The following is a 27,343-nucleotide window of genomic DNA, read 5'->3' as shown; positions in this document are numbered from 1 at the left end:
TACCTGCTTCATTTATTTTATTGAATTTCAGCAGTATCATTGGGATATGAATAAAGTTTCTAAATGTTCTGTTTTCAAGAAGGTGTGTCTGTATGGCATTGGGCAAAGCTGGCCATTGCATGTCTAATGGGGCACAGGATTCTACTCTGCCACTGGGCCAGCATTTCCAGCAGGGGGCGCGCACAAGAAATAAAATTAAGTCTTGGCAAGAGAGCGCAAACTATTGGGGGTTGCGGTCATCTCTGAGCATTCAATAACACATACACAAGCTTATTCGCTGCTCGGTTGTGCCCCTAAAATTCACTCATGAATTTACTTGTTTAATTGTGATTTATTGAAAATGGCCAGGTTTGCAAAGCTTTGGAGCTGACATTTTCCTCCAGTAAAATTCACAAGGGCTAATATATGTGATATTTACATTGGTCACAGTATGTATGCATTTATTTATTTGTAAGAAGTGTCACTTTCTCTAATAATGAGAAAAAAACCCTTCACTCTCACTCCCCAATGCATTTCTGATACGTTTCCACTTTGCCAAATGGAGCATTTCCCACTCTTTGCTTCTCCCAATATGGTTGATTTGAAAAGAGTCTTTTCTGTTGTTTTTATTTTTTAATTTTTTTCTTTATTGATTTTAGAGAGAGAGAAACGTCAATGAGAGAGAGCATTGATTGGCCACCTCCTGCATGCCCCCTACTGAGGATTGGGTCCATAACCTGGGCATGTGTCCTGATGGGGAATTGAACTAGTGACCTCTTGGTGCATGGGGTCGAAGCTGAACCACTGAGCCACAGTGGACGGGTTCTCTTTCTTGTTTTTGAGAAAGGATGAGCCTGGGTGTTGTGTTAGTTTTTAAAGTGATCATGATGTCTGAGAACACAGATACTTTATCTTCAATTTTCATAACATAAAAGGTTGCAGCTTCTGCTGAGCTTACTAAAGGTCACTGAGGAACTCAGCGGATTCATGGACCTCAACTTGATATATTGACTTGAGTCCTTCATGTGAATCTCAAAATACAAATATCAGTTATGGGACATGACCTATTGAATTTTTAAAATGTACCATCATCTATCATTCTTAATTTTTTACATATATGTGAGAGTACTATACTACATGTGAACTTTGAACTGAACACCCTGGGTCTATATTCCTGTCCTACAATTTACTGGTCACGTGATTGAGAACAAACACTAAACTCCTGAGCTTCTGCTCCCTCTTCTGTATGAAAAGCATTCCTAGTATTTAGTTTATAAACTGTTTCATTGAGTACCCTTAGAGCATATGGAGAGGGTCTCCTATAATGCCAGACCTAATAGTCTTTAAACTATTAATATGAATCTGTATAATGATATGATGATACTGAATGATTAAATGTAATGATTTATATGTCATATATAAATATATAGCACAAAATTCAGTGGGATGTTTCCTGTTGCCCTGCATTTAGTGCCTGAAGCCCAAAACTGGAAAAAAAATGGTACTGAGCCCCTACATGCCAGAGAGAACTTGCAACAACGATGTCCTGAAAGCTCCTGCAAGTCTTAATTTAAGGCAATAGAAGTGGCCAAAATAGAATCCTCCACAATCCTCTTCCTGGCTCAAAAACTAGACTGGAAAGAGGAGAATGGTAGTTAAAATAGCTAACACCCTAGGGCATGCAGAGTGGATGGTCAGAGAGGAAGTGATCACCGCTCCTCCGCAAAGCTGTCATGCTGTTAGGAAGAGAACTCCTCTTAGAGACTGGTGTTGTCTGAAAGGAGGAAAGACTTGCATCTCTGTTCCCTGTTAGATGAGTGATGAACAACAGAATGAATCAAGGTGGACCTAAAAGAGTTATTCGGAGAGAATGAGGTGCATTTTCTGAAGGTCGGGGGCTTGTAAGAGCATTGAGACGGGTCTGGTTACAGTCTGGAGATCGCCAGAAGGGTTCGCAGGATCCCCTCTCTAGGAAGATGGGAAAACATCCCTTTCCATCCCAGTTTTCTGCAGCCCTTCAAGGGTATTAATGAAGAAAATAGCTGCACCTGATTCCAAAGAGCCTGATGCTTTGAGGTAGAAGCAGTTACCCTGGGCTGGCCAAGGGTTCCAAACTATGTTGGAAGCATGGATCACTGGTAAGAGCTGAAGAGAGTCACCGCTCCCTTTCTAAACGGGCTAAGTGTGATAGCAAGTGTTAGATGATAGCCGATCATGGCCTCAGCAAAACTACAAGGTCTCCATGTAGAGAACAATCCACTGACGGGAATGCCAACAATGGACAGAATGGACAAAACCAGAGTGACATGAGAAATACTACTCTGCAACCAAGTCTGAGCAAATGGTTTCTTCCTTCCTAATTTCCCCCTCCTAGTCTTCATACCTGATGAGGCTTTGAAAGGGGTAGAGAGTATAATAGGATGAAGAAGTAAAACGATGGCCTGTCTCAACTTCACATCTCTTAGAGCCATGGGGAAGTGTGTGTCGGGGAAGAGATAAAATAATAGTAATGAAAATACTAATTATTATGATAATAGCTAACACATATTCCTCTCACTCTTTGCCAGGCAGTATTCCAAGTTCTCCACATGGAGCACATCATAAAAGCCATATGATGAAGGTTATTTTATTATCCACTTTTTAAAAACAATATTTTTTCTTTATTGATTTTAGAGAGAGGAAGGGAAAGGAACAGAGAGATAGAAGCATCGATGAGAGAGAACACCAATTGGCCGCCTCCTGCAGGCCCCTCACTGGGGATCGGGCTCACAACCTCAGCATGTGCCCTCACCAGGAATCAAGCAGGTGACCTCTTGGTGCATGGGTCGACGCTCAACCACTGAGCCATATCGGCTGGGCTATTGTCTACTTTTGACTGCTGAGGAGACGGAGCCCATCTGAGTTTGAGTGATTAACCCAAGAAACCAGAGCTAGTGCATGGTGGTTCTGGGATTGAAATCCATAGAATCTGGCTCTAGCATCTATGCTCCTAAACTTGAGTTCAAAATTATAATCTGGACTGAAATTTTAATAATCAAATTGTACACAGAATTTCACATTCTGAAGGATGTGGGAAGATAATTTGACAGAGCAAGTTTGAAGAGAGACATTAGAGAAAAGTAAAAGCATCTCATACTTATACTTCACCCAGTTAAAACTGCTTGATAAACTCTCAATACACTGATTTTAAAAGGTTAGTAATGCATATGATATATTATATACATATGTTTTATATAAGTGTACATATATGCAGGGTGGGGCAAATGTAGGTTTACAGTTGTTTGTATGGAAAATAATACTGTAACTAATAAATAATACAAGAATAAACTCTGTGTTTTGCATACTTACTGCAAATCTATTTTTGTCCCACCCTGTATATATTATAAATTGAAGAATCATAAGGGCACCCAATAAATTTTTGTTTAAAAATAATGCTAATAATATAACAATGACTACTATAATGTGTATTGTTTACATAACATGTGAAATCTATGCAAATATTAGAGATAATTATTGATTATCATTGAAATTATTGATCAATATATTAGATTACCGAGCAATAGATTTATCTTTATTTTCTAGATATTCACCATAAACTTTCTTCACTGAAAAGCTAGAGAAGCCAAACATAGATGCATCCTCTTAAGACACCGACTCCCATTCTTCATATTTATGTCATTACTGTGGAAACAGTAGATGCTTGATCACAGGGGAAGCTTAATATTAGATTGAAGAAAATATTAAAAAGTACAGCAGACTGGTTAAAACAAGTCTGTACAGGCTCAGGGGAGGGTCCTGGTGACATGCTAGGTCTTCTCCACATCCAATTTTGATAATATGATTGATGATGTGATTTCTCATAAGTGGTGGAGAGAAACAGCATCAAAACTAATCACATTATGCTGGCATTTGGAAGTCTAAATAAAAGGTATGTGAACTCATTACAGGAAGATATTTTTTCATTTGAAATTTAAATTCGCCAGCCCATCTGTATTTGTCTGGAAAACTTGTGAATTTGTTTGCAGATGAAAATGACCAGAGTTGAATAATCAGTTGCAACTGATTACAGGTAATAATCGGCAGCCCAGGGACTTCCTGGCAGTTACAGATCTGCCCTAACAACTCAAGAACGGGGAGGATGAAGCGGTGCCCTGAGTCTGTAGCCATGTTTTTCTGTCTCTTCAAAGGAAGAAGTGATCCTAAAGCTGCTAATAGAATTTCTCTTTGCAAATTTAGCTTCCTCTGTGGTTTGGTTTTTAAAATTTTTATTTTAGATTTAATTTATATTTTTTAAAGTAGTACAGATGTCTCTTTTTTTTCTTCTCCATTGGCTCCCTCCTCTCTACTCCTGGCCCGCACCCTGCCTTCACCACACTGTTGTCTGTGTCCATTGATTGTGCATATATGCATGTAAGTTCTTTGGTTTATCTCTTCCCACCCTACCTCCCCTCTTCTCTCTGAGGTTGTCAGTCTCTGGATCTATTTTGTTCATCAGCTTATTTTGTTCATTTTATTCACAAATAAGTGAGATCATGTGGTATGTGTCTTTCTCTGACTGGCTTATTTCACGTCACATTATACTACTCTCCAGGTCCCTCCATATCGTCTCAGAGGGTAAGAGATCTGTCTTTCTTACAGCTGCATAGTATTCCATTGTGTACCACAGCTTTTTTATCTACTCCTTTATTAATGGACACTTGGGTTGTTTTCAGATCTTAGCTATTGTAAATAGTGTTGCTATGAACATAGGGGTACATATATTTTTTCTGGTTGGTATTTCAGGCTTCTTAGGATATATTCCTAGAACTGAGATCACTGGATCAAATGGAAGTTCAACTTTTAATTTTTTGAGGAAACACCATATTGTTTTCCATAGTGGCTGCACCAGTCTGCATTCCCACCAGCAGTGTACTAGAGTCCCCTTTTCTCCACACCCTCACCAGCACTAGTTGTTTTTTTTATGGCAGCCAGTCTGGTAGGTGTGAGGTGATACCTCATAGTCATTTTAATTTGCATATCTCTGATGATTAATGATGTTGAGCATTTTTTCATTTGTCTCTTGGCTATTTGTATGTCCTCTTTGGAGAAGTATCTATTTAGGTCCTCTGCCCATTTTTTTTTGTTTGTTTTTTTGTTATTCCTCACCTGACGATATTTCTCCATTGATTTATAGATAGAGAGGAAGGAAGGAAGGAAGGAAGGAAGGAAGGAAGGAAGGAAGGAAGGAAGGAAGGAAGGAAGGGAGGGAGGGAGGGAGGGAGGGAGGGAGGGAGGGAGGAGAGAGAGAGAAAGAGAAAGAGAAAGAGAGAATCATTGATATGAGAGAGACACATTGACTGGTTGCTTTCTTCACGACCCATCCAGGGCCAGGAATTGAATCTGTAACCTAGGTAACATGCTTATGACTAGGAATCACACCTGAGATTCTTTGGTCTGTGGGCCAGTGCTCTAATACTCAGCAAGACTGGCCAGGGATCTCTGCTCATTTTTTAAATTGGATTGTTTTTCTTCCTTCTGTTGAACTGTATGAGTACTTTATATATTTTGGATATTAATGTTTTATCCAATGTATCATTGGCAAATATGTTTTCACAAAGTGTGGGTTTTCTTTTCACTTTGATGCTGGCTTCTTTTGCCATGCAGAAGATTTTTAGTTTGATGTAGTTCCATTTATTAATCTTTTTACTGTTTCTCTTGCCTTAGGAGATGTATCAGTGAAAATTCTGTTGCATGTTATGTCTGAGAAGGTGTTAATTTTTTTAATGAAGATGTTGAACAGTTTTAAGTTGAGAGGATAGTATGCCTTTATTTTGTAGACTTTTCAATGATACAGTCATGGCTGTGCGACAGTTTCTACCAAGGGGAAATTAACATTAATATAAAAACACACAGCTAAGAGAACTCGAGAAGTCTATCATTTTTCCAATATGCAGTATTCAAAACTCACAGTTGCACACCCTACACTTAAGCTATCAAGAAATTTAGGCTATTTGAAATGTTACAAATGTGCAGGCAACACCCATTATCCTAGATGGGTGATACCATTTATGGACGACATAATAAATAGAGGGAAATCTAGTATGTTTGTTCAATATGGAGTAGGTAATTGAAGTACAGGATCCAAAGTAAAACCATAAACAATAATTAGATAGTGAAAATGTGGAAAGTTGACTGTGACCCACATAATAATACAGCTGAGCATCAGCAAAGACAGAAGCTGCCTTGCATTTGGAAGCAGATTATAAAGGGAACGTATGCTTAATAAACATCTGGGGGAACTGGGATAATATCCGAAGAAAAATCTCCTAGAGGAGGGAACTCTCTAACCTTAACCTTACAGTCTTCATTTGTGGAGGAACATATGATTACATAGATGTTATTATGTACATCTGGCGCAGAGTTAGTGTGATGTCTCTGTGAGTCTCAACACTGAGTCAATTGCAACAAAAATGCGCGTTGCTTAGTATGGCTAGTACCACTGATAAATTCCACGTTAAAAAGTCTCTTATACAGTTTGAGGTCTTGGGTACAAATAACAGAAAAAGATTCTGTTTATTTGAACAAAAGTAGGATTTAATGGAAGGATATGAGAGGCTCAGAGGATTCCTGAGAGGTTAGAGAATTGGATTGGAAAAAACAAGAAGGGTTAGGCAGCGGGAACAGCCAGGATAATATACTGTCATTTCAGCTGTAATATACACTTTCCATCCGGTGTCTACCACACACTCAAGAGTCAACGTAGCAGGAGAGGACACCTGACTGCTTGATGATAAATTGAACATCACCCTTTCGTTGTCCTGGGACAGGCAGAATGTCTCTTGAAAATTTCCCCAGAAAGCATATGTTTTTAATGCCTAGTATATGATTATATTATGTAATAGATAATTTTAGTGTCTAAATGTAATCATATAATAGGTCTCTTGAGTGTCTGTTATATAATCACATTATATAATATGCAACAATGACACTATATAATAAACATTCTGCCTAGCACAGGGATGCAAAGGTTCTGCCTTTTAGAAATTTCTTCTTTACAGGAATCATCGCAGGAAGTAGGAGTAGGGATCAGTGTGAGGGGAACATAAAGAGGGCACTACTTTTCATGCCTGAGGAAAGCAAAGCCTAGAAGGTGAAATAAAGTGTCACATATTACACAGCTTGAAAGGAAGGCAATGAATAGCATGTGTAATATACACAGATGCAATTAGGTGGCCATAATTTATTGACCAAATTGGAACCTTTGTTCAAGAATCAAATGAGCACTGTTCATATTCGTTCCAGGATAGCCAGCTTCAGTGGTAGCATCCTTAGCTCTTTACGTCTTTGGCATCAGAATGCAATACACCCGAGGAAGACTACAGTCCATGAAGGCACTGCTTACTTCAGTCAGAGGCAACCAGAACAGTATCATCCAATGGAACATTCTAGAGGGATGGAAATTTTTTATTTCCATATATCCAATATGTGGAGTCTGTTCAAAGTATGGCAGCTACTAACCACAGTTGGCTATTGACCCCTTGAAATGTGGCTAGTATGGCTAAGGAACTAAATTTTAAATTATTTATTTTTCATTAATTTAAATGTAAGTAGCTACATATGCCTAGCGGCTACCAAAACACTAGCATAGAACTAAATTGTGGTATTATCTTGGGGTTTATTGGATTAAAATTTTATTTTCTTTATTGATTTTTAAAGGGAGAGGGAGAGAGATAGAAACATAGATGAGAAAGAACATCAATTAGCCGCCTCCTGCATGTCCTACACTGGGGATCGGGCCCACAACATGGGCATGTGCCCTGACTGGGAATTGAACCGGTGTCATCTGGGTGCATGGGGCGACACTCAACCACTGAGCCACAGCAGTCAGGTGGTTCATTGGATTTTTCTAACATGTTTTAATGTGAGGCTTTATCATGACAAAGAGATTATGGTTGTCGTAGACTAAATATGCTCTTCAGTTGGAATAAGTGAAGAAATATACAGTAAATATGGCAAATGATACACACCAAGGCTCTGGTATTTATTTCTAAATCCACTGCACTAAGAAATTGTCAAGCTCTGGATATTCTCTGTTGCCCCAGGGGAGGGGAAAATAATTTCTCTTCTCCTTTTCTAGGTTCTTGGCTTAGATTCCCTTGTAAGAAAAGACAGAGTAACAAGAGAAAAGCAAACAGAAGAGTAACAACATGTGTGCCTCCTGTTTACGTGGAAGGGACCCAGGAAGATCGCGTGACTCTCCAAAATGGCCTCTTCTTTTCTCTCCTACATCGTGGCGGTGCCGGGTCTCGCTTGGCTTTGCAGTGACTGGTCCTCCACTCTGGAAGTCACGCAGTACAACAGGGGCTCCAGCAGCACCGATGACATTTGAAAAATAATCCAATCAATTACTCTGGATGGTCTTGGGAAATGACTTAACCTTCTTAAGTCTGTCTCCTCGCCTATAAAACAAGTTGAAGAAATTTCTGTCCTTGCCGCGTTACAGTGAAGCTGTGCTAAAGAGCCAAGCACAGCTTGTGTGCAGTCCGGCCTTAGGCAGGCAGTGCCCACACTTTAACTGCATCTAAAATGTGTTGCTTCTTTGTTCGGGCTTTTGTTTTGCATTTTTTACAACATATTCACTGATCTGTAGCTATTTTCTGGAGTATGTCCTCATCTGAGAGCCAATGTAGTGTCATCATAAGCTTTCCCGTCATTATTTATGCATTTGGTCAATAAGAATGTAGTGAGTCCAACACACTGAACTTGCTAGACGTACATGGTGAATAAACCAGATGAGGCTCCTGCCCTCTCACGGTTTATGACCTGGAGTGTGGCTGATGGTCACACAACCTATGATGGTGGGCAGCCTTCTCAGATACACCCTGAGAGTGTGCATGGTATGCCTGTCATCTCCCCTGTGTGCGGGCCAATGTTTCTCGAACTGTCAGGGCTGAAGGACCAGTTGCTTTGTTTTCTGATCCATCTCATGCTAGATGCAATCCACTACCCCAGACAGACGGCACTACCACCAGTCAGGCTATGGGTAATGGCACAAGTTCATGGACACTGGGCTTGAATATCAGAGCAATGGCAAATTGCCATACACCTTTGTAGACACTTTTCATTTGTGTGCAGCAATAAACAGTGTGTGTACCAATTCCTGTCCACAGATTATATGGTGAAAAGCAGTGATATAGATTAAAATAATCCAGGAATACTTAGCATGGAGAGGGCGGGGCGAAGGAGGAGACATCCGTTCATTCTAATGGCCTGTGTACGGGATGCGCTGCATATCGCTTGCACACTGTTCTTACTGAGATTGTAATTGTACACCTACATTCACAGCAAATAAAATGCTCTACCATTCCACTCCATTGAGCCCTATACAGTGAATCCAGATGAAAAAGCTCTGCAGCTATTGGAGGACAGGGTTGTGGAAAGAAGTTCACAACTTGCTCTTTTTATTAAATTGTCTTTTTCTTTTTCCTATATTTATTTTAGAGAGAGAGGGGAAAAAGAGAGACAGAAACATCAATGAGAAAGAACATCGACTGGCTGCCTCCTGCATGCCCTCCACTGGGGATCGGACCCACAACCTGGGCATGTGTCCTGACTGGAAATTGAACCAGTGACCTCTTGGTGCATGGGTCAATGTTCAACCACTGAGCCACACCGGCCAGACACAACTTGCTTTTATAGATGACTCAGGAAAATAAATGCAAACAATTTAGATTTCTAACGGACAGTACAGCAAGGGATCGATAACAGTAGCTATTGTTATAACTGCATAATTTAGTATCCTGAAAGTGAAAATCTGTTCATCACTGGCTGAGAAAAATTAATGCTACTTTTATAATCACTTATTTTGCTCCCAAAGATGATCAGCTTCATCAAATAGATGGTACCCCATTGGTCATCATTTAGAAAGGAAAAGCAAATGTAATAAACTAGTTTATGACATATTTTTAAATACCACCAATAAAAATGCATTATCTAATTTTTTATATTAAAAACTAAAAAGACATGGTATAAGTATTGGACTTTGTCAGGGGGCGCTGACAACATTCATTAGGAACATTTGTACGTGCCACTCATTCCCAACTCCTCAAAATTCTTGTTCATGCTGTTAGATATTATACAATGACACTTAATATTTTTTTTTTTTTTAAAGAAATGTAAAGAATCATAGAATCTAAAATTACCCATAATTCCCGCATCTGAACTCAAACACTAAATTTATCTTGTGGTGTATTCAGCTCTATTTTTTCAATAACACTGGTTTTTGTGCTTGAAATAACTAGGCTTGCCTTACATTTCCCATCCCATAGTAATAGGTTTCTGTGGGAAATGAGGACTCAAACATCACAGCAGAACTTTGAATAACAAGCCCTTTGTTGATGTAACCACTACAAGTTTGGCTGCACTGCTCCTGTGAATAAGACCCTGATACTCACAAAAGAAGAAATTACCTGGAGCTTTATAGCTCAGCAAGAATCAATTCTTAGGTCATCTCTGAATTTCTGTAAATTCAGAATTAGTGGGGTCTGCGTTAATGAGGTCCGATTGTATCCTGGGCTGTTGATAAAATTGCTATCACAGATTCAACGCAGTTAAGGCCCTTTGCTTCTTCAACAAGGGTTGAAGAGGGCAGATTCTTCCTGGGACCAACATCAGCGATTTTTAATTACATGATTATGTGGCGTGAGGTGGACCTATAGGATGACCTCCTAGAGGAAGTCAGCATTTTTTGAGTAAGCACCAGCATATTTTTCACTTGGCTCTGCAGCCCCCATTCACTTTCAAATGGGTCAGGTTTCCTTTCTTTGGATCTTTAGCTTTTTGTCCATTAGAGTTTTCCCCAAGGACTATTTTATCAAACAAAGCAAAACACTTTAGGAAAGAGTCTACGTTCTTTGCAGAGTTATAGCTGATGCTTTGTTTATGTATAGTGAACACGTACGGAGTTAGCACTCCCCGAAGGAAAATCTGGGGAGATATCAGAAAAATGTTTTCAGTAATTGCTACTTGGTTTGATCTTTTGGTACTTTGTGGTGTTTTATGCAGCATTAATGGTATCACCTGAGATTCTTAGGCTACAAAAGAACTTCTAAGTAAAGGTCCATTATCAAATGTAAGGGAGACATTTTCCAACCTCTGAGGGAATCAAGTAAAAAACTATTTAAATGTTGTTCTTGGGGGAGTGTGACAGCAACATGCTTCCAGACAGTTTGGTCCATTTTTTATGCCCATGTGTACGAGTGTGTGAGTGTGTGTGTACGTGCACACACCTAAGTACAAATGCTGTGGGTAGTGATCCAGCTCCTCTCCGTCCAGCACACAGAAAAATATGATCAAGTTTATTTCATTTTTTTTTTTTAGGCAAACCAGCCAATTAACTTTCAGTATCCTTCTAATACATGCCTAAAATTTATTCAAAAAGTCTTTCAACTTCATTTAATTTGCTATTCGGGGTCTTCAAAGCTTGAATATTTTTGCTCACAAACACTTGGGACTTGGAGAGTGACAGGAGAGACAGGCTGAGGGTCATGGCCAAGTTCACATCACTTACCGTCTTGGATAGTTCACTAAGTTCAGCTGCCCAGTGACTGAACGCTTCTGCCAGACCCGAATTCCGGTCATAACAACGGGTAATAAAAATGCCCATTTGTTGGGTGGAAATGTAAGCACATTCCAGTTTGTGTAGTCTTCAGGACACTGTGTCTTTACTCCAAATTCTGTATCTTTATGTTGAGGTAGCTTTATGCTTGGCCATACCAAGTGTATACCACTGGAGCGTAGGAGGGCCAGGCAGACTCTGCCTGTATTTGGCATCTAGTCCTACAGGGGTGAGGGCTCAGGCTAAGAATCAGCCGCTGAATTCCAGCTAAGATGGGCACGGAGAACTGCTTTTCTGAAGGTAGGTGCGGACAGAAGCACACTGTTAAGGATCTGGTTTTCGAGATGAATCTTCTGAATCCGCTTGCTGAGCTCCCTGGCTGCCCTCTCCCACCTCAGCTCTCCGCTGCTGTGCGATGGACTCAGTGTTGCCGCAGCATAATAGATGCGGAGTGTTAAGAACTCAACGTGGATGGTTGAAAAAAGAGACAGAATCACTGACACCTTCACAAATGAAAGAAAAGAGAAATATAGGTATCTGATATGAACATAAAAAGTGACTCTATAAACCACTTGTTAGGAAGTGTTGGGGTTCACGGGGAGGGTGTACCTGTCTCTCCATCGGGTGGAACATGGACCCTGGGAGTCCACAGTCACATCCCTCATGCCCTCAGATTTTACAGAACATGCGTGAAAACCACAGATAATCATAGTAAATGGAGTGACAATAACTAATACAGACAGTGAATTTCCAAGGAGTAGGCTCTGTGATAAGATGCTTAACTATATTATCTTATATAATCATTTCAGCATTAACAGTAGTAGCTAATATTTATTGAGCACTGACAAGGTCCAGGAAATATTCCAAATGTTTGATTTAAGCTAAAAACTAATAATCCTTTGAGGTAGATATGTTATTATATGCACTTTGAGAAGTGAGGGAACAGAGGCACAGGTGGGCTGACTTATTTTACTAGCCAGTGTTATATGGCTGGTAAACAGCAACACCAGATTAGGAATCTGAGTAGTAGGATTTAAGTATAGACCCTTACTGCCCAGATCCCCCAAAGAGCATTCTATCCCCACCCCACACCCTGCTTTTTATATAAATGTCAATGTGTTTATTTTTTTAAAAAACAACTATGTCAACCTTTTGTGTGGCTTCAAAACGTGAAAGAAAGTAATTGTGTTTTATATGTCAAAAGTGGCAATCTGGTTAAACTAGACGTTAGAAGGGACCACAAGAGAGTGACATTGGTGGCTGAGTGTATAGGTTCTAGCTACACACTTCGTTTCAAATCTAGCTCTGCTTCTTCTTAGACATTACTTCTCCTTTCTAGCTTACCTTAAAAAAAAGAAGAAGAAGAAAAGGCTTACTAATACCATCTTATAGATTTCCCTGAGTTAATATTTACATTAATGTGCTTAATGTATTTATTTATTTTTATCAAATTTTTTCTTTATTGATTTTAGAGAGAGATGAAGGGAGAGGGAGAGCGAGATAGAAACATGGTTAAGAGAGAACATGGATTGGCCGCCTCCTGCACACCCCCCAATGGGGATTAGGCCCACAACCTGGGCATGTGCCCTGACCGGGAATCGAACTCGGCGACCTCTTGGTGCATGGGTCAACACTCAACCAGTGAGCCACACTGGCTGTGCTGCTGAACGTATTGAGAACCATGCCTGACCCAGAAAGTAATGTTAGGCTAGTTAATATCATCACTTGGCTCCATGTGTGGAGCTAGAATCCAAAGGTAGACATTTCCGGAAACAGATTTCAACTCACTAAGAAGAATGTATTCAAAAGATTGTCCAAAGACCAAACCAGGAGAAATAAGATTCTCATCATCAGAGGCAACCAAAGAACCTGGATTTGGTATGGATTCTGAAAAGTCTATTTACTCACTGGACTGCTGTCAGACCAGCTTGTTAGAAACTAACTTTGTTTAGAGGTTCTGTGCCTCTCTCACCTTTTGTCATCTTTATTAAGGATGACCACCAAGTGCTGGTCAGTGCAGGAGAATGAGAAGTGAAGGAGCTGGAACCGTGAGGTGCAGTAGGAAAGAGATACAGGTTTAAGTCAGCCGAGGACTTGACGATCTGACACTGTGGAAATCGATCTGACACTGTGGAAATCCCCTAAGTGCCATGCATCTTACTAAGAGAAAGACAGACGACGGGTGTGGGGATACAGTGTATATAAAATTACTTAGAACCTGGAAAGAACTAGAGATGAGGACTGCATTTGATATCAGGGAGAAGTCAACAGAAGGTAGAGTAACTCCATACAGGGTGATCTAGGGCTAAGCAAGCAGAGACTCAGGAGGAAACTGGTTCGCTGGAGGGTTAGATTAAGCAAGAGAGAAGAGCTCAGAAAGGGAGGGGAAGCCAGGTCTGAAAGCTAAGCTAGTTGCTGGATAAACCTCCCTGAGACATCTGGCAAGAACTCTGCCTCCTTTTTTTGAGAAACAGCGCTATCTGGGTTTCCCAGTCCTAGCCTAGCCTAAAGAACACCGGTGAACTAAATAACACCCCCATCCACGTTTCTGCGGTCTCTGGCTACAATATTATAGAAGCCATGGTTCTTAAAGAGTGTCATCTTTTATTTATTAGCATCAGGAAACATCCTGGAAATAACTGAATTATGCGATCAAAGTCAGTGCTAATCAAAGTTATCAACGTCGAGTGTTCTCTTCTCCACATGGCGTGGTTCTTGCTGGGCCCATGATGCCAATTGCATGATTTGTACAGAGCCCTAATTTGCTGATTACACGGATCTTCTTGGTTCCTGCTATTCTGAGTCCTTACCCCCTCGCTATTTTTGGTTTCGGTTAACATTGATATTAGGGAAATGCCATTCGAAAGAACAAGGTATTCAGAATAAAATCCAGCCAAATCAACTTTAGAGCTTCAAATAAGTGAATTTCTGGAGTATCTGAGTTATTAACCAGTAAATGTTTAATCAATAATTCAATTAAATGAGGAGGAAAACTGATGTTAAAATATATACATGTATTTCACGTATTAGCCTCGGTCAGAATTGGACTGGAATCAGTAAGTCACTTGCTAGGTACAGGAAATAGTTCTCATAAAAAACGCATCTTGTCTTGTTTTACTTAGTCTCAGGTGCTAACTACAAGTTCGTACATAAATGTGTTAGAACAATCAGTGCATAACACTCAATTTCTTGTTAGACAGAAGGGAGTTTCTGAGAAGGAGGCGATTCAAGGGCGGGTGAAGGGGCATGAATGATAAGGTGCTCAATGGGGGCAAACCTGTCCCATGTCACGGAGCCGGAGGAGACTCTCCTGTTCAGCTCTTCCTATTGTCCCCCGTGAAGCGGAACAAAAGAAAAACATCTCTGCCACTTGCTGTGCTGTGTGGCCTTGGGCATTTTCTTTCATATCCTATGAGAAATGTCTATTTCCCAGGGGTTATAAGGATGAAACAAACCAGCAAACGAGAGCTCCCTGGTGCAGGGTTGGGCATAATACACAGTGAGTCCTAATGGTCTGACCTCCCTTTCCGACTGACACCTCTCCCCTACTTCTTCACCTGTGGCACGCGTGTGACCTGGCTGTAGCACAGCTAAGGCGTGGGTGGGGCTGAGAGCTGAAAGGGGGGGTATTCTACGCTCGGCTCACCACTGTGACGGTTCAGCTTTCCGGCTTCGGAACTGAGTTCCCCGCTGCATTCCTTTTTAACATTTACAGCTGTGAATGGAAAAAGTCCTTACCACAGTGTCCCGGTTTCATTTTCAAAAGAACCTTGGTTCTTGTTTTTTCTGATTATAATGTTATTGCCTATTTAATATTATACATTTAGATTTTAAAAGAAGACCATAAAGGAAACAAAAATTATCCGTAATTCCACAGCTCATTGTTAACATTCTGATGCTGTATATTTTTTCTGGTTTCTGTCTTTCCATCTATCTATGTGTCCATACGTACCTGCATAGATATATAGATATAGATAAATACAACTCTATACATTTATACCCATATAATATACCTATGAGTTAAAAAAAAGTCTGTAAAATAAAACTGACGTGCTCGGGGGCTTGAGGAGGCTCATAGCAGACCTGACAAGCTCAGTGGCCAAAGGAACCACACAGGATGGTCTGATCATAAACCCCCATCTGGGCCGCGCAGAGAGGGAGCCACATCCCAGGCCTCTCGCTTCCTTCACAAGTGTCCATCTTTACCTTTAGCGGGCCAGGTCCATTGTTCTTATGCCCCTAGGGTAACATACCCTTAAAATGTCAGAGTAACTTCTTCTTCTGGACTCCTCACAGGCATAACCACAGGCACCAGACCAAAGACCCCCAGAGCCCGGGACCACAGAACCCTCATTGTCATCCTGTTTCTCGAGTATCATCTCTCTGTGCTGTAAATGTTAATTATTAGCTATCCTGTACCTACTAATGTAAAAAACTATGTGTTTCTTCGTTTTGCCTTTTTTTTTTTTTTTAAGTCCTCACCTGAGTACATTTTTGCATTTATCTTCAGATAGAGCAAGAGGAAGAGAGGGAGGAAGAGAGAGAGAAAAATCGACGTGAGAGAGAGACACATCAAATGGCTGCCACCCACACGACCCCAACCAGGCCTGGGACAAACTACAACCAAGGTACGTGCCCTTAGCAGGAACCGAACCTGGGACTCTCTGGTCTATAAGCCGACACTCTAACCACTGAGCCAAATGGGCCAGAGCTCTTTGTTTTGCTTTTTCACAATCCTTGAGATTTCCCTCCTTGCTTTATCCAGGCCCCTTAGTCTAGCACCAATGGATTCCAAGTAACTTTCCTTAGGTTTTGTCCTTTGATTCCAATGTGTAAAAGGAGCTGCAAAACTACCATTCCCCAGAGCATGGATATGTCATCAAAATGTGGCTCAGACAGGCTCTCTTGAAACTTTTCTGTAGACTGGACATTCTTTTGTTGACACACTTATAGGTAAACATATATGCAGAGATGTGCATAAAAATACAAATAAATGCATATATATATCTTATATGCATACAGATATTTAAATCTATGTATATGTAGAATAATTGTTTATGTCAGTGGTGGATATGTGTATGTGCCCATGTATGTATATGATCTGTTAGATTGTTTCCAACTTTTTCTCTGTTGTCAATAATGCTGTAACCTATATATTATAAACATGTATCTTAATTTATACTGTAACCTTGAATTTCAAAATGTAGACTTACTAAATCCATAGCACGTCTAATTTTTAGCGGCTATGCATCCAAGGGCATCTCTGCTGGCATTTATTTGGACTACTTGGTAGGAATGCCATACCTACAGCTTAATATTAGGAATAAGAACTGTGTTCTAAGAGTATGGAGATTTCAAAATGTGTTGCTCTTTACAAGAGGTTTTTACAACTCAGTCTGCAGAAGCCCCCACCCCAAGCTGGGAAAATGAAATACACTGGGGTAACTTGAAGCTATCCACTTGCAAACTCATGGACCACAAATTCATCACAAAGGTTTATTCGGTAGAATGTAATGTAACAACTATTAAATCTGTTGATTGACTCAAAGTAACCCACTTTGCAGTGCCCGGGCTCACTCCAGGCACCCAGAAAGGCAAGTGGCTTCCTGCATTCTGCGGTCTCCCCGTGGCTCCCCCCTCTCCCATCCCCAGCCTGCCCGTGGGCCCTGTCTCCTCACGGCCATTACGCTTGCTTTCTGTTGGACAGGCTCTCATCACCATTTCCACCTTACCTCAGTTCTCCAGAATCTTCTTTAGTCTTACTTGCAGGGAGAAGGACCCCATTCCCAGGTCTTCTTTGCGGACCGCCACGTCTTGTCCCTGAGGTGGGACACGGCCGCCTGCTGGGACGGGTGGCACACACATCACCGCTCCCTCGGCCCTCCCTCGGTGGCTTCACTGCCTCTTACCCTGGGGCAGGCCTCTTTCCCAGTGGGTGATAAAAAGATAAAACTCTTCCGATGCCCTGAGAATGACATAATAGGATTGATTGTGTTCTATTGGCCTTCAATAAAATAAATCTGAAGGTTAAATATAAGCATGTGAAATAAGAACTTTAAATACAGAGATTAAACAAATAAGTGGATGACAAATCGACCTTTATTTTTCTATAACCATCTACTCTTCTTCAGAAGCTCCTTCCCCATAGAAAGTCAAGGAGTTTACAAAACTTGCCAATTATGTAGATACCCCTCTCTTTCCATTTCCGTCCGTTTCTACATTGCAAATATTCCATCAAGACCTTCTCCCTTCCGTTGCTCTCTACCTCTGGCTCCTGCGCTCCACGTCAGGGCAGCTGGTCTGAGTGAGCACGCGGCATCTTCTGGAATACACGTGTGGTGCAAGCTCTGACTTTTCTGCTGGCGCGTGCTGCTGCCTGGCCCTGGCGCTCTTGTGGTTTGTCCACTTGACTTTGCCCAGGCTCCCAGCACCATCTCTCTTCTTGGGGTGTTGTGATGCCTCTAGAGACCAGGCTGTGACCGTTAGACCATCCCTGGTCTGGGTGCTGCTCAGTTGCCTTCACTTACGTAACTGTTACAGAGTCACATCCTCCAGTGAGAACAGCGATCCCTATTGCGTTTCCCAGTCAGTCCATCAGCACGTTTTATCCCCTGGGCCATCACAGCCTCACGCATACTTTGTCAGGCCCTTGCCACTCACAGCTCAATGTCCAGCAGCTCTGGATTATTAATGTGGATTTACCCTCGACCACTGCTGCTCATTCCACCTCTTCATGTTGGAGAGGGACCACACAACACAGAGAAACCCTCTAAGGAATATAAGGAAGAGAACATGGAAGTGCCGTTGCTTTCATCTTTCTCTTGACTGTAGAACTGGGACTGCTTTCGGGGACCACACATCATGAACGATACTAGCAAACCAAGGTCCGCTTAGATGAGGACCACCTAAGTAACTTAGGGTATTAAAAGCAAACTCCCAATCAGAGTTTGAAGTAGCTGAGGACATTTAAACTGGAAAACAGAAGAAGATAGTGATCTCCAGACCCTCAGAAAGTAGTGAGAAACCACAAACAGACATGATTGGTGCCCTGGGACTACAGCCCTCCCAGACGTCTCTTGGGGGGCACTCTACTTTTCAGTTAGTAGGTGAATCTCAAGGCATGTGTTACTAAAAGCAATTAAAGACCACAAGTCTGGGATTGAGTCTTACTTGTTATAAATTAGAGAAGATTGGAGCTGTTCCTATAACATCACTTTTGTTCATTCTCTATTGAGAGAGCTACATGTGAATTTGTATCTAGTGTAAGAGGAATTACACAGAAACTCGGTTATTCTCAAGGGGACTCCGTGAACCACTGGAGAAGGTGGAACCAGTGCCTGGGAATTACAGAGTCTGACTTCAATTCAATATACTGATATGGGGTCTAATAGTCAGAACATAACCTGAAAATATAGATACTGTTAGATGGATCCTGATCTTCAGAGTGTGGTAGGACTTGGTGATGTCTAACTTAACTTTAAATAAAATGATATATTTTTATTGGAAAAAAATAGTATTTCCTGACTTTTTATCCTGCTTTTATCTCTAGGATTCACCTTACTCCTCCTAAATGTTTATTTCATAGAGCCCAACTTTTTCTAAATCATGGAGTATATGTTATGTAATGTATAATTTCAGCAAGTTTTTGAAATGGATTTAGTTCTTGGTACATAAAATCCAAATCAAATAGAAAGATACCTTCTCAATTCTCTTTTAGTCTTTTTAAAACAAGGAGAAATTTTCAGTTTAGTCTTGTCCATCTATAATACATCTTAAGTTCTTACCCATCTTCCTGTGCTCAAAACACTTTTAGGCAACCATGTCTAAAACATTGCGTTTTCACTTTATCTTTTGTATAGTTAATTTCTGTGTAACTGACTTCCATTTATGCTGGTAATATAAATTTCCCTTTTACATAAAACTAGTTCAACAATAAAGTAAATCAACATAAAGGACATTAAGTAACATTACAGTGGTATAGGACATGACCAAATTTGAAAATACAGTTTGATAATGGGAAATACTGGACTATCTTTCTAAAACTCCCCATTTTAATTCTGCAACACATAAAAATAGTGTGACAGAGAAATGTGTAGATTGTTAATTTTCACTTCAGCATCTCTTCTTCTAGTTAGATAAGTAGCTTTTCCCCCTCCTCATTTACACAGGGTTTTCATGGCAACTTGTAAGTATCCCCAGTAGGGAACATGGCCTTCTGCACTTAATGACTGTTCACTAGTCTATCTACTCTTCTCTTCCAGAATGTAAGTTCCTCACAAACAAAAAGCAATAGACTTTGAGTCACTACTCTTTTTTTCCCCCAGTAAAATGTATATGAAATATACTACATGCTTAATAACTTTGGTTGGATAAATAAAATGACCCCCAAATAGAATCATGATTTGCATACCCCTAATTGAGCACGTGGATACTTTTCCCCCTGGAGCTATGCTATACCGTGAACTCATTTCTCACTTGGAGGACTTCACGCACCAAGACCTCTATTACAATATTCTGCTTTCAGGTACTACGTTGGTGTAATGTATTTATTATGCTTCCAAAGTGTTTAGGTTTTGTATGGCAGTTTTGTTTGTTCTCAGAATAGAAGTTTTTGAAGGCTAACGTAGAGAAAATGTCAAATTTTTTCTGCCATCAAACCAAATGCAATAACAAATGAAGGATATCATGAGTGCATTCTATACCATATGCATTTAACTCATTCAGAAAATGGCCACTAGTGGTGTGATCAAACATGTTGCGCACTTTGATATTGCTGGTCTCAGAAGTAAATAGCTGTATTTATGGGACTTTTTAAGTCCCTAGGACTTAATCCTGTAATTGAGGAAGTGCACTTATGAGTAAGAATCATTAAATATACTACTTAATTCAATAACTTTTTAAAAATAGTAACCTAAGTTCTTTGGGGCACCTCTGCTTACTGCCCATGTTCCAACTGTGATGAACTATTATTTATTTTATGCTTGATTTATAAGATGCTGCTTTTCCTCTCTCCAGAAAAAACACAGTTTTTAAAACCACTGTCATGTCTGTCATTTCTCCTGCCATGTTCTTGAACTTAAGGCCTGAATGCTTGATTTATTGAGACTGCTTCTAAAGTTGACCATGTTTTACTATACATTTCTTTATCACTTATCTTGGAAAAGTATTCTATTTCCCAAGGTAATAGTGACTCACCTCCTTATCCATAAAGTTATGGGAACAAAACTCTGTTTAAACCTCACTTTTTACTCAGTTCTGTGGGCTCAAAATGTATTTAAAGTGACAAAACCATCACAAGCCTAGCAGCTAAACTGCCAGAGTTCTCCTCCTCAAAATGACATATTATCCCATCTTTCTTGTTCCAGATGTGGTAATTCATCTTTAAATAAATGTTTCATGTGATTTTAAAGTGTTTTCTCCCTCTTCTCAGACTCCAGCTTGTTTTATTTCTTCTTCTATGTTCTAAGAAAAAGATGAGGGTCTATTTCTCATTGGAAACAAATCAAATGAGAGGACAGTAGAGCAATATCATTAAAGCACTGTGAGAGAACACTGTCAACTTGGAATTTTATATCTGGTGAAAATATCTTTGGGAAACAAAGGCAAGACTTCTGGTTTCAGCTTCAGCATCTGAGTTCTTAGAAGTCATAATTCTCTTCCTTAGAACAAGAAGAAAGCTGAAAAAACTGATAATGAAAAAACTTTCCTTAAACCTAATAGAGGTTATAGAGCCAATGACAACACCCAAAACTAAAGAGACAGGAGACGACTTAGGAGAAAGTCACAGCCGAGATCACCAACACATTGGAGCCCTAAAGTAGTAAGAATGCTTAAAAGGTAATTTTGACAAAATGCTAAAGCTTAAGTGTGGCTTAGAATGAGAATAAAACATTCCCAGGGGCTGCAGTTTTAGACCCCTCCACGGCACACACACATATATTTGTATAGGTGTCATGTCCATTAGGCTCTGAAGTTGAAGATACAAGAAACACCCCCTTGGATTTCAGGCAAAAGGAGAGGAAAGAAACTGTGTGAATTGTACTCAAAGCATTCTCTATAACAAGTTCTGTTTCCAAGAAGGTCTGCACGTAAGAGCCTTACCTGCCTGTTGGAAGAGCTATTAGCCAACTCGATCGCCTTCTACCCTCTTTACTCATTGAAAGGAGGGGAAGAAAAACTTAAGAAACACTTCTGAGGTCACAACTCAAGTTTCATCCCATCTAAAAGACTAATACTTAAACATAATGGTATTGAATGCTTTCTTTCCCTCAGACTTGATCATCAGTAATGCTCTTGGGTGATAGCAATGGATGACAACTAAAAGAATGAAAGACACAGACTTTATTTTAGGAGAGGTTCTTAAGGGAATCCAGAGACAACAGAGGAGGGGAAATATAACCAAAAATACTGAAGGAAACGGTATCCCCTGGTAGTTAGAGATACAACAAGCATTCTAGCTCCTGGCTGAATTAATATAAAACCTCATAATAGATCTCTTTACCCCAATTCTTATTACCCAATACATCATACAGTGATACCTCGGTTCTCGAACGCCTTGACTTTCGACCAAATCGGTATTCGACCAGGAGATTCGAGAAACTTTTGTCTTGGAATCCGAACAAATATTTGGAACTCGAACTTCCGAGATGAGCCGAGTTGAGCCGAATGGCGTTCATTCGGCCCAGCGCGCCTTGCTTGCGTCATCAGTGTGAGTGCAGAGAGAGAGTCACGCTTTGTGGAGAGAGTCACGCTTTACACTGAATTTAACCCTTAGACATACTGTACACTTTTATTTCTTGTTGAGACTTATGTTTTTCTACATATTATATACAAATTAGGCCAGTAAATAGGCATTTTCTGGGGCTTGGAACGAATTAATCCAGTTTCCATTATTTCCTATTGGGTTTCATTGCTTCGGTTCTCGAACAATTTGGTTCTCGACCGTCCTCCTGGAACGAATTATGTTCGAGAACCGAGGTATCACTGTATTCAGCTTTCAACAAACAAGTGCAAGGTATGGTAAAGGCACAAAAAAATTAACATAGGAGTCAGAATAAGCATCAGAAGCAGACTCAGATAAGGACACAGATTTTGGAATTATTAGATAGGGAATTTAAAATAATCATAATTAACATCTTAAGTGCCCTAGTGGGAAAAGTATATTACATGTAAGAATAGATATCTGTAGCCCAAACAGTGTGGCTCTGGTTGAGCATTGACCCATGCTCCAAGAGGTTGCCAGTTTGATTCCCAGTCAAGGCACATACCCAAGCTGTGGCCCCAATCCCCAGTGGGGGACATATAGGGGGTGACCAATCGATGTTCTCTCTCATCCATGTTTCTATCTCTCTCTCCCTCTCCCTTTCTCTCTCTTTAAAATCAATAAAGAAAAAAATGTTTTTAAAGAATAGATGTATGTTGAAAGGTGTAAACTCTATGAGAAAAATCAAAAGGGATTTGTAGAAATAAAAAAATACTCTAACAGAAATAAATAATGCCTTTGATGGGCTCATCTGTAGACTAGACATAGCCAATAAGAGAGTCAGTAAGTTTGAAGATACATGACTAGAAACATCCTAAATAAAATGTAAAGTGAAAAAAATAATAATAAGCAAAACAAAATATACCTGGACTATGGGACAATTACAAATGTGTTATCTATGTATGATTGTATATAAAAAAGAAGAATGAGAGAAAGGGGAAGAATTACTTAGATTATCAATGGGTGAACACTTTTCAAAATCAGTGACAGACATCAAACCACAGATCCAGGAAGCTCAGAAAACACTAAACAAGATAAGTTTTAAATTAAAAAGCAAACTTACATATAAGCAAATCATATTCAAGTTGCTATAAATAAAAGACAAAAAGAAAATAGCAAAAGAAAAAAACAAGTCAGATGAGGAAAATAAGTACCTTACCTACAAGAAACAAATGTAAGAATTATAGCAGCCTTCTCACCAGAAACAATGTAAACAATAAGAAAATGGAGTAAAATATTTATTGTGTAGAAATAAAAACATAAGCAAAATCTAAAATTTTATATCCAGTGAAATTATCCTTCAAAAGTGAAGGAGAAATAAAGTCTTTCTCAGACAAACAGGAAAGTATGGAATTTATTGTCAGAAGATTTATTCTGCAAGAAAAGTTAAAAAAAAAAAAAAAAAGATGTCTTCATAGAAAAGTCAGAGACTGAGAAAAACATAAAGGAAAGAAGAACAATGCAACAGAATAAATGTAGGCAAAATAAAATATTGTATTTTTAAAGTTTTTAGTTGTTCTAATAGATAATTGTCTAGTAGATCATTGTTCAAAGAAATAAAAGCAACAATGTATTAGGTGATCATAAGATATGAATAAGTGAAATAAGTTGAAAAAATCTTTGTTACAAAGTACTTGGCACTACTCATGACAGTATAGTGTTATTTGGGAGTAGATTTAGATTAGTTTTAAATATAAATTGCAAATTTATAGTCGACCACTAGAAAACCTTAGAAAGAAATATAACTGACAAGCTAAGAGAAGAGGAAAATAGAATCATGTAAAAATGTTCAATTAAAGCCAAAAAAGGCAGGGAAAGGGGAGACATCTTTAAAAACAGAAATGAAATACAAGTGCAACAAATATAGAACAATTATAAACATTGTAGACATAAATAAAAATATATTAACAATCATATTAAATGTAAATGGTCTAAATACAATTAAAAGACAGACTGTCAGATTGATTTAAATATAAAGGCACAATTATAAGTAGTCTACAAGAACCCACTTTAAATAGATACAGAGACTAAAAGGAGAGATGGAGAAAGCTATGCCATGCTAACACTAATCAAAAAATGTAGAAGTGGCTATGTTATTTCCAGACAAAGCAAATTTTAGAACAAAAAAATTTATCAGAGTAATACATACTAATTAAGAAATAACTCTTGCCCTGGCCAGTTTTCCCAGTGGTTAGAGCATCAGCCCACAGACCAAAGAGTCATGGGTTTGATTCTAGTCAAGGCTCATACCTTGGTTGTGGTTTGATCCCCAGCCCTGGTCAGGGTCATGCGGGAAGCAACCAGTCGATGTGTCTCTCTCACAAAGATGCTTTTTTTCTCTCTCTCCCTCCTCCCACTCTATCTGAAAAAAATAAAATAAAATAATAAATGGAAAAATATCCTCAGGTGAGAATTAAAAAAAGAAATTAATTCTTTAAAAAGACATAATAATTATTAATGCTTATGCACCTAAAAAATAAAACATTAAAATATATGTAGTAAAAACTGATAGAAAAGCAACACAAAATAGATAAGTCCACAATTATAGTTAGTGACTTTAATAACTTTCTTTCAGTAATTAATAGATACAGCTGACAGAAAATCAGTCAAGGTGTAGTTGAAATGAACACCACCATTAATCAGCTGAATCTATTTGACATTTATAGAATACTTCATTCAACAATAGTGAAATACAGATTCTTCTTCAGCCAAATAGAACACTCACCAAGATAGACACATTTGGCCATTAAAACGCCTTAACACATTTAAAGGAATAGAAGTTATACAAAATATGTTCTCAGACCATAGTGGAATTAAACTAGAATTCAACAGAAAGACAGATGGAAAATCTTAAAATATTTGGAGCTCATATAACATAATTTTAAATAACATAAGTCATATAACAACAACAAAATTCAAGGGAAATTTTCAAATAATTTAGACTAAGTAAAATTAAAATACAACTTACCAAGATTTGTGAGATGCATCAACAGTAATGTTCATAAATAAATTTATAGGACTGAAGGCATATATTTAAGAAGAGAAAAGATCTAAAATTAATCATCTATGGTTCAATCTAGGACAACTGAAATGAAAAACAGCAATTTAATTCTGATGCAAACAGAAAGAAATAAGTAGTACAAATTAAAGCAGAAATAAATTAAATTAAAATCAGAAAATAAAGTTTGCAAAACCAAATGTTATTTTCTTTTAAATCAATACAATTGATAAACCCCTAGCTAGGAGCAGGAAGAGAGAAGCCAAAGAACTTATATGCATATATGCATAACCAATAGACACAGACAATAGTGTGGGGATGGGGGTGGGAGTGGGGAGGAGAGGGTAAATGGGGGGGGGGGAGGAATGCCATCTGTAATAAAGATAACAATAAAGATAAGTTAAAAAATAAAATAAAAAAACAAACCTCTAGCTAGACTACCTACGAGAGAGAGAGAGAAAGAGAGAGAGACAAATTATCAATACCACAAATAAAAGAAATGTCATCACCACAGATCCCATAGACATTAAAAGGATAATAAAAGAATATTATGAGCAACTCTAGGCCCATATATGTGATAAGGGATAAAATGGACCATTTCTTTGAAAGACACACATTACCATAATTCTCATAAATGGAGAAATACATAATCTGAATAGGCCTATAATTATTAATGAAAATGGATAAAATAATTAATGATCTTCTTGAACAGACAGCCATTTAATAAAGAAAAAATACCACATTTTTACAATTTCTCTCAGAAACTAGAAATGAAAGAAACATTTTCAAAGTCATTCTATGATGCCAGCATTATACTAATATCAAAATCTGAGACATAAAAATAGAGAAAAACTACAAATCAATATTTTTTATGAAATTAGATATAAAAATCCACAACAAAATATTAGCAAATTGAATACTACAATGTACAAAGCAAATTATACAAATTGGCAAAGTGGAATTTATTAGTAGTATGCAAGGCTGGTTCCACATTTGAAAATCAATTTATGTAATCCCCTATATCAACAGGGTAAAGAAGAAAAATCATATCAATGGATGCAGAAAATGCAGTGGACAAAATTCAACACACAATCATGATAAAAACTTTTATTGTTATCTTTACCTTTATTGTTATCTTTATTGTAGAAAATTAAGGATAGAGGGTAATTTTCATATTTTTATTTAAAAAAATGTATCTAGCCCTGGCTTGATGGCTCAGTTGGTTGAAGCATCATCCCCTACACCAAAAAGGTTATGGGTTTCAATTCCCGGTCAGAGCACATACCTAGGTTGAGGATCCCACTCCTGGTTGCTTTCTTTCTCTCTCTCTCTCTCTCTCTCTCTCTCTCTCTCTCTCTCTCTTTCTCTCTCTCAAATTTTTCATCTCTCTGGTGAGGATTAAAAAAAAGAAAAGAAATGATAATAAAGGTATAAGATTGGGAAGAAAAAAATGAAACAGTCTTTTTTCACACATGACAGAAATTTCTATGTAGAAAATTCAAAACCATTAACAAAAAATGAGGAACTAATGAGTAATTAGAGCAAGGTCACAGGACACAAAGTTAATATACAATATCAATTGCTTTCTTTTATACCAGCAATGAACAATGACAATTTAAAAGTAAAGTGCAATACCATTTACATTAACACAAAAAATTAAATATTTAGGTAGATAGATATAGATATATAGATATATGAGATCTATATGGGGAAAACTAAAAAACTCTGATGAAAAAAATTTTAAATCTAAATAAATGAAGAGATATTATACATCTATGGTTTGGAAGACTTAGTATGGCCCAGGTGCCGATTCTTCCCACTTGATCTACAGATTCAATACAACTCATTAAAAATATTAGCAAGCTATTTTGTGGATGCTGACAAACTGATCCGAAGGTTTATATGAAGACAAGAACATCCAGGGTAGCCAACACAACACTGAAGAACAAAGTTGAAGGCTGATCTTACCCATGGTCTCAATGTCTCTTGTATCCTTTGACATAGCCCC

The sequence above is a fragment of the Molossus molossus genome, unplaced genomic scaffold, assembly GCF_014108415.1.
Source record: "Molossus molossus isolate mMolMol1 unplaced genomic scaffold, mMolMol1.p scaffold_m16_p_1, whole genome shotgun sequence".
Classification (NCBI taxonomy): Eukaryota; Metazoa; Chordata; class Mammalia; order Chiroptera; family Molossidae; genus Molossus; species Molossus molossus.
Note: the sequence above shows the minus strand (reverse complement) of the source record.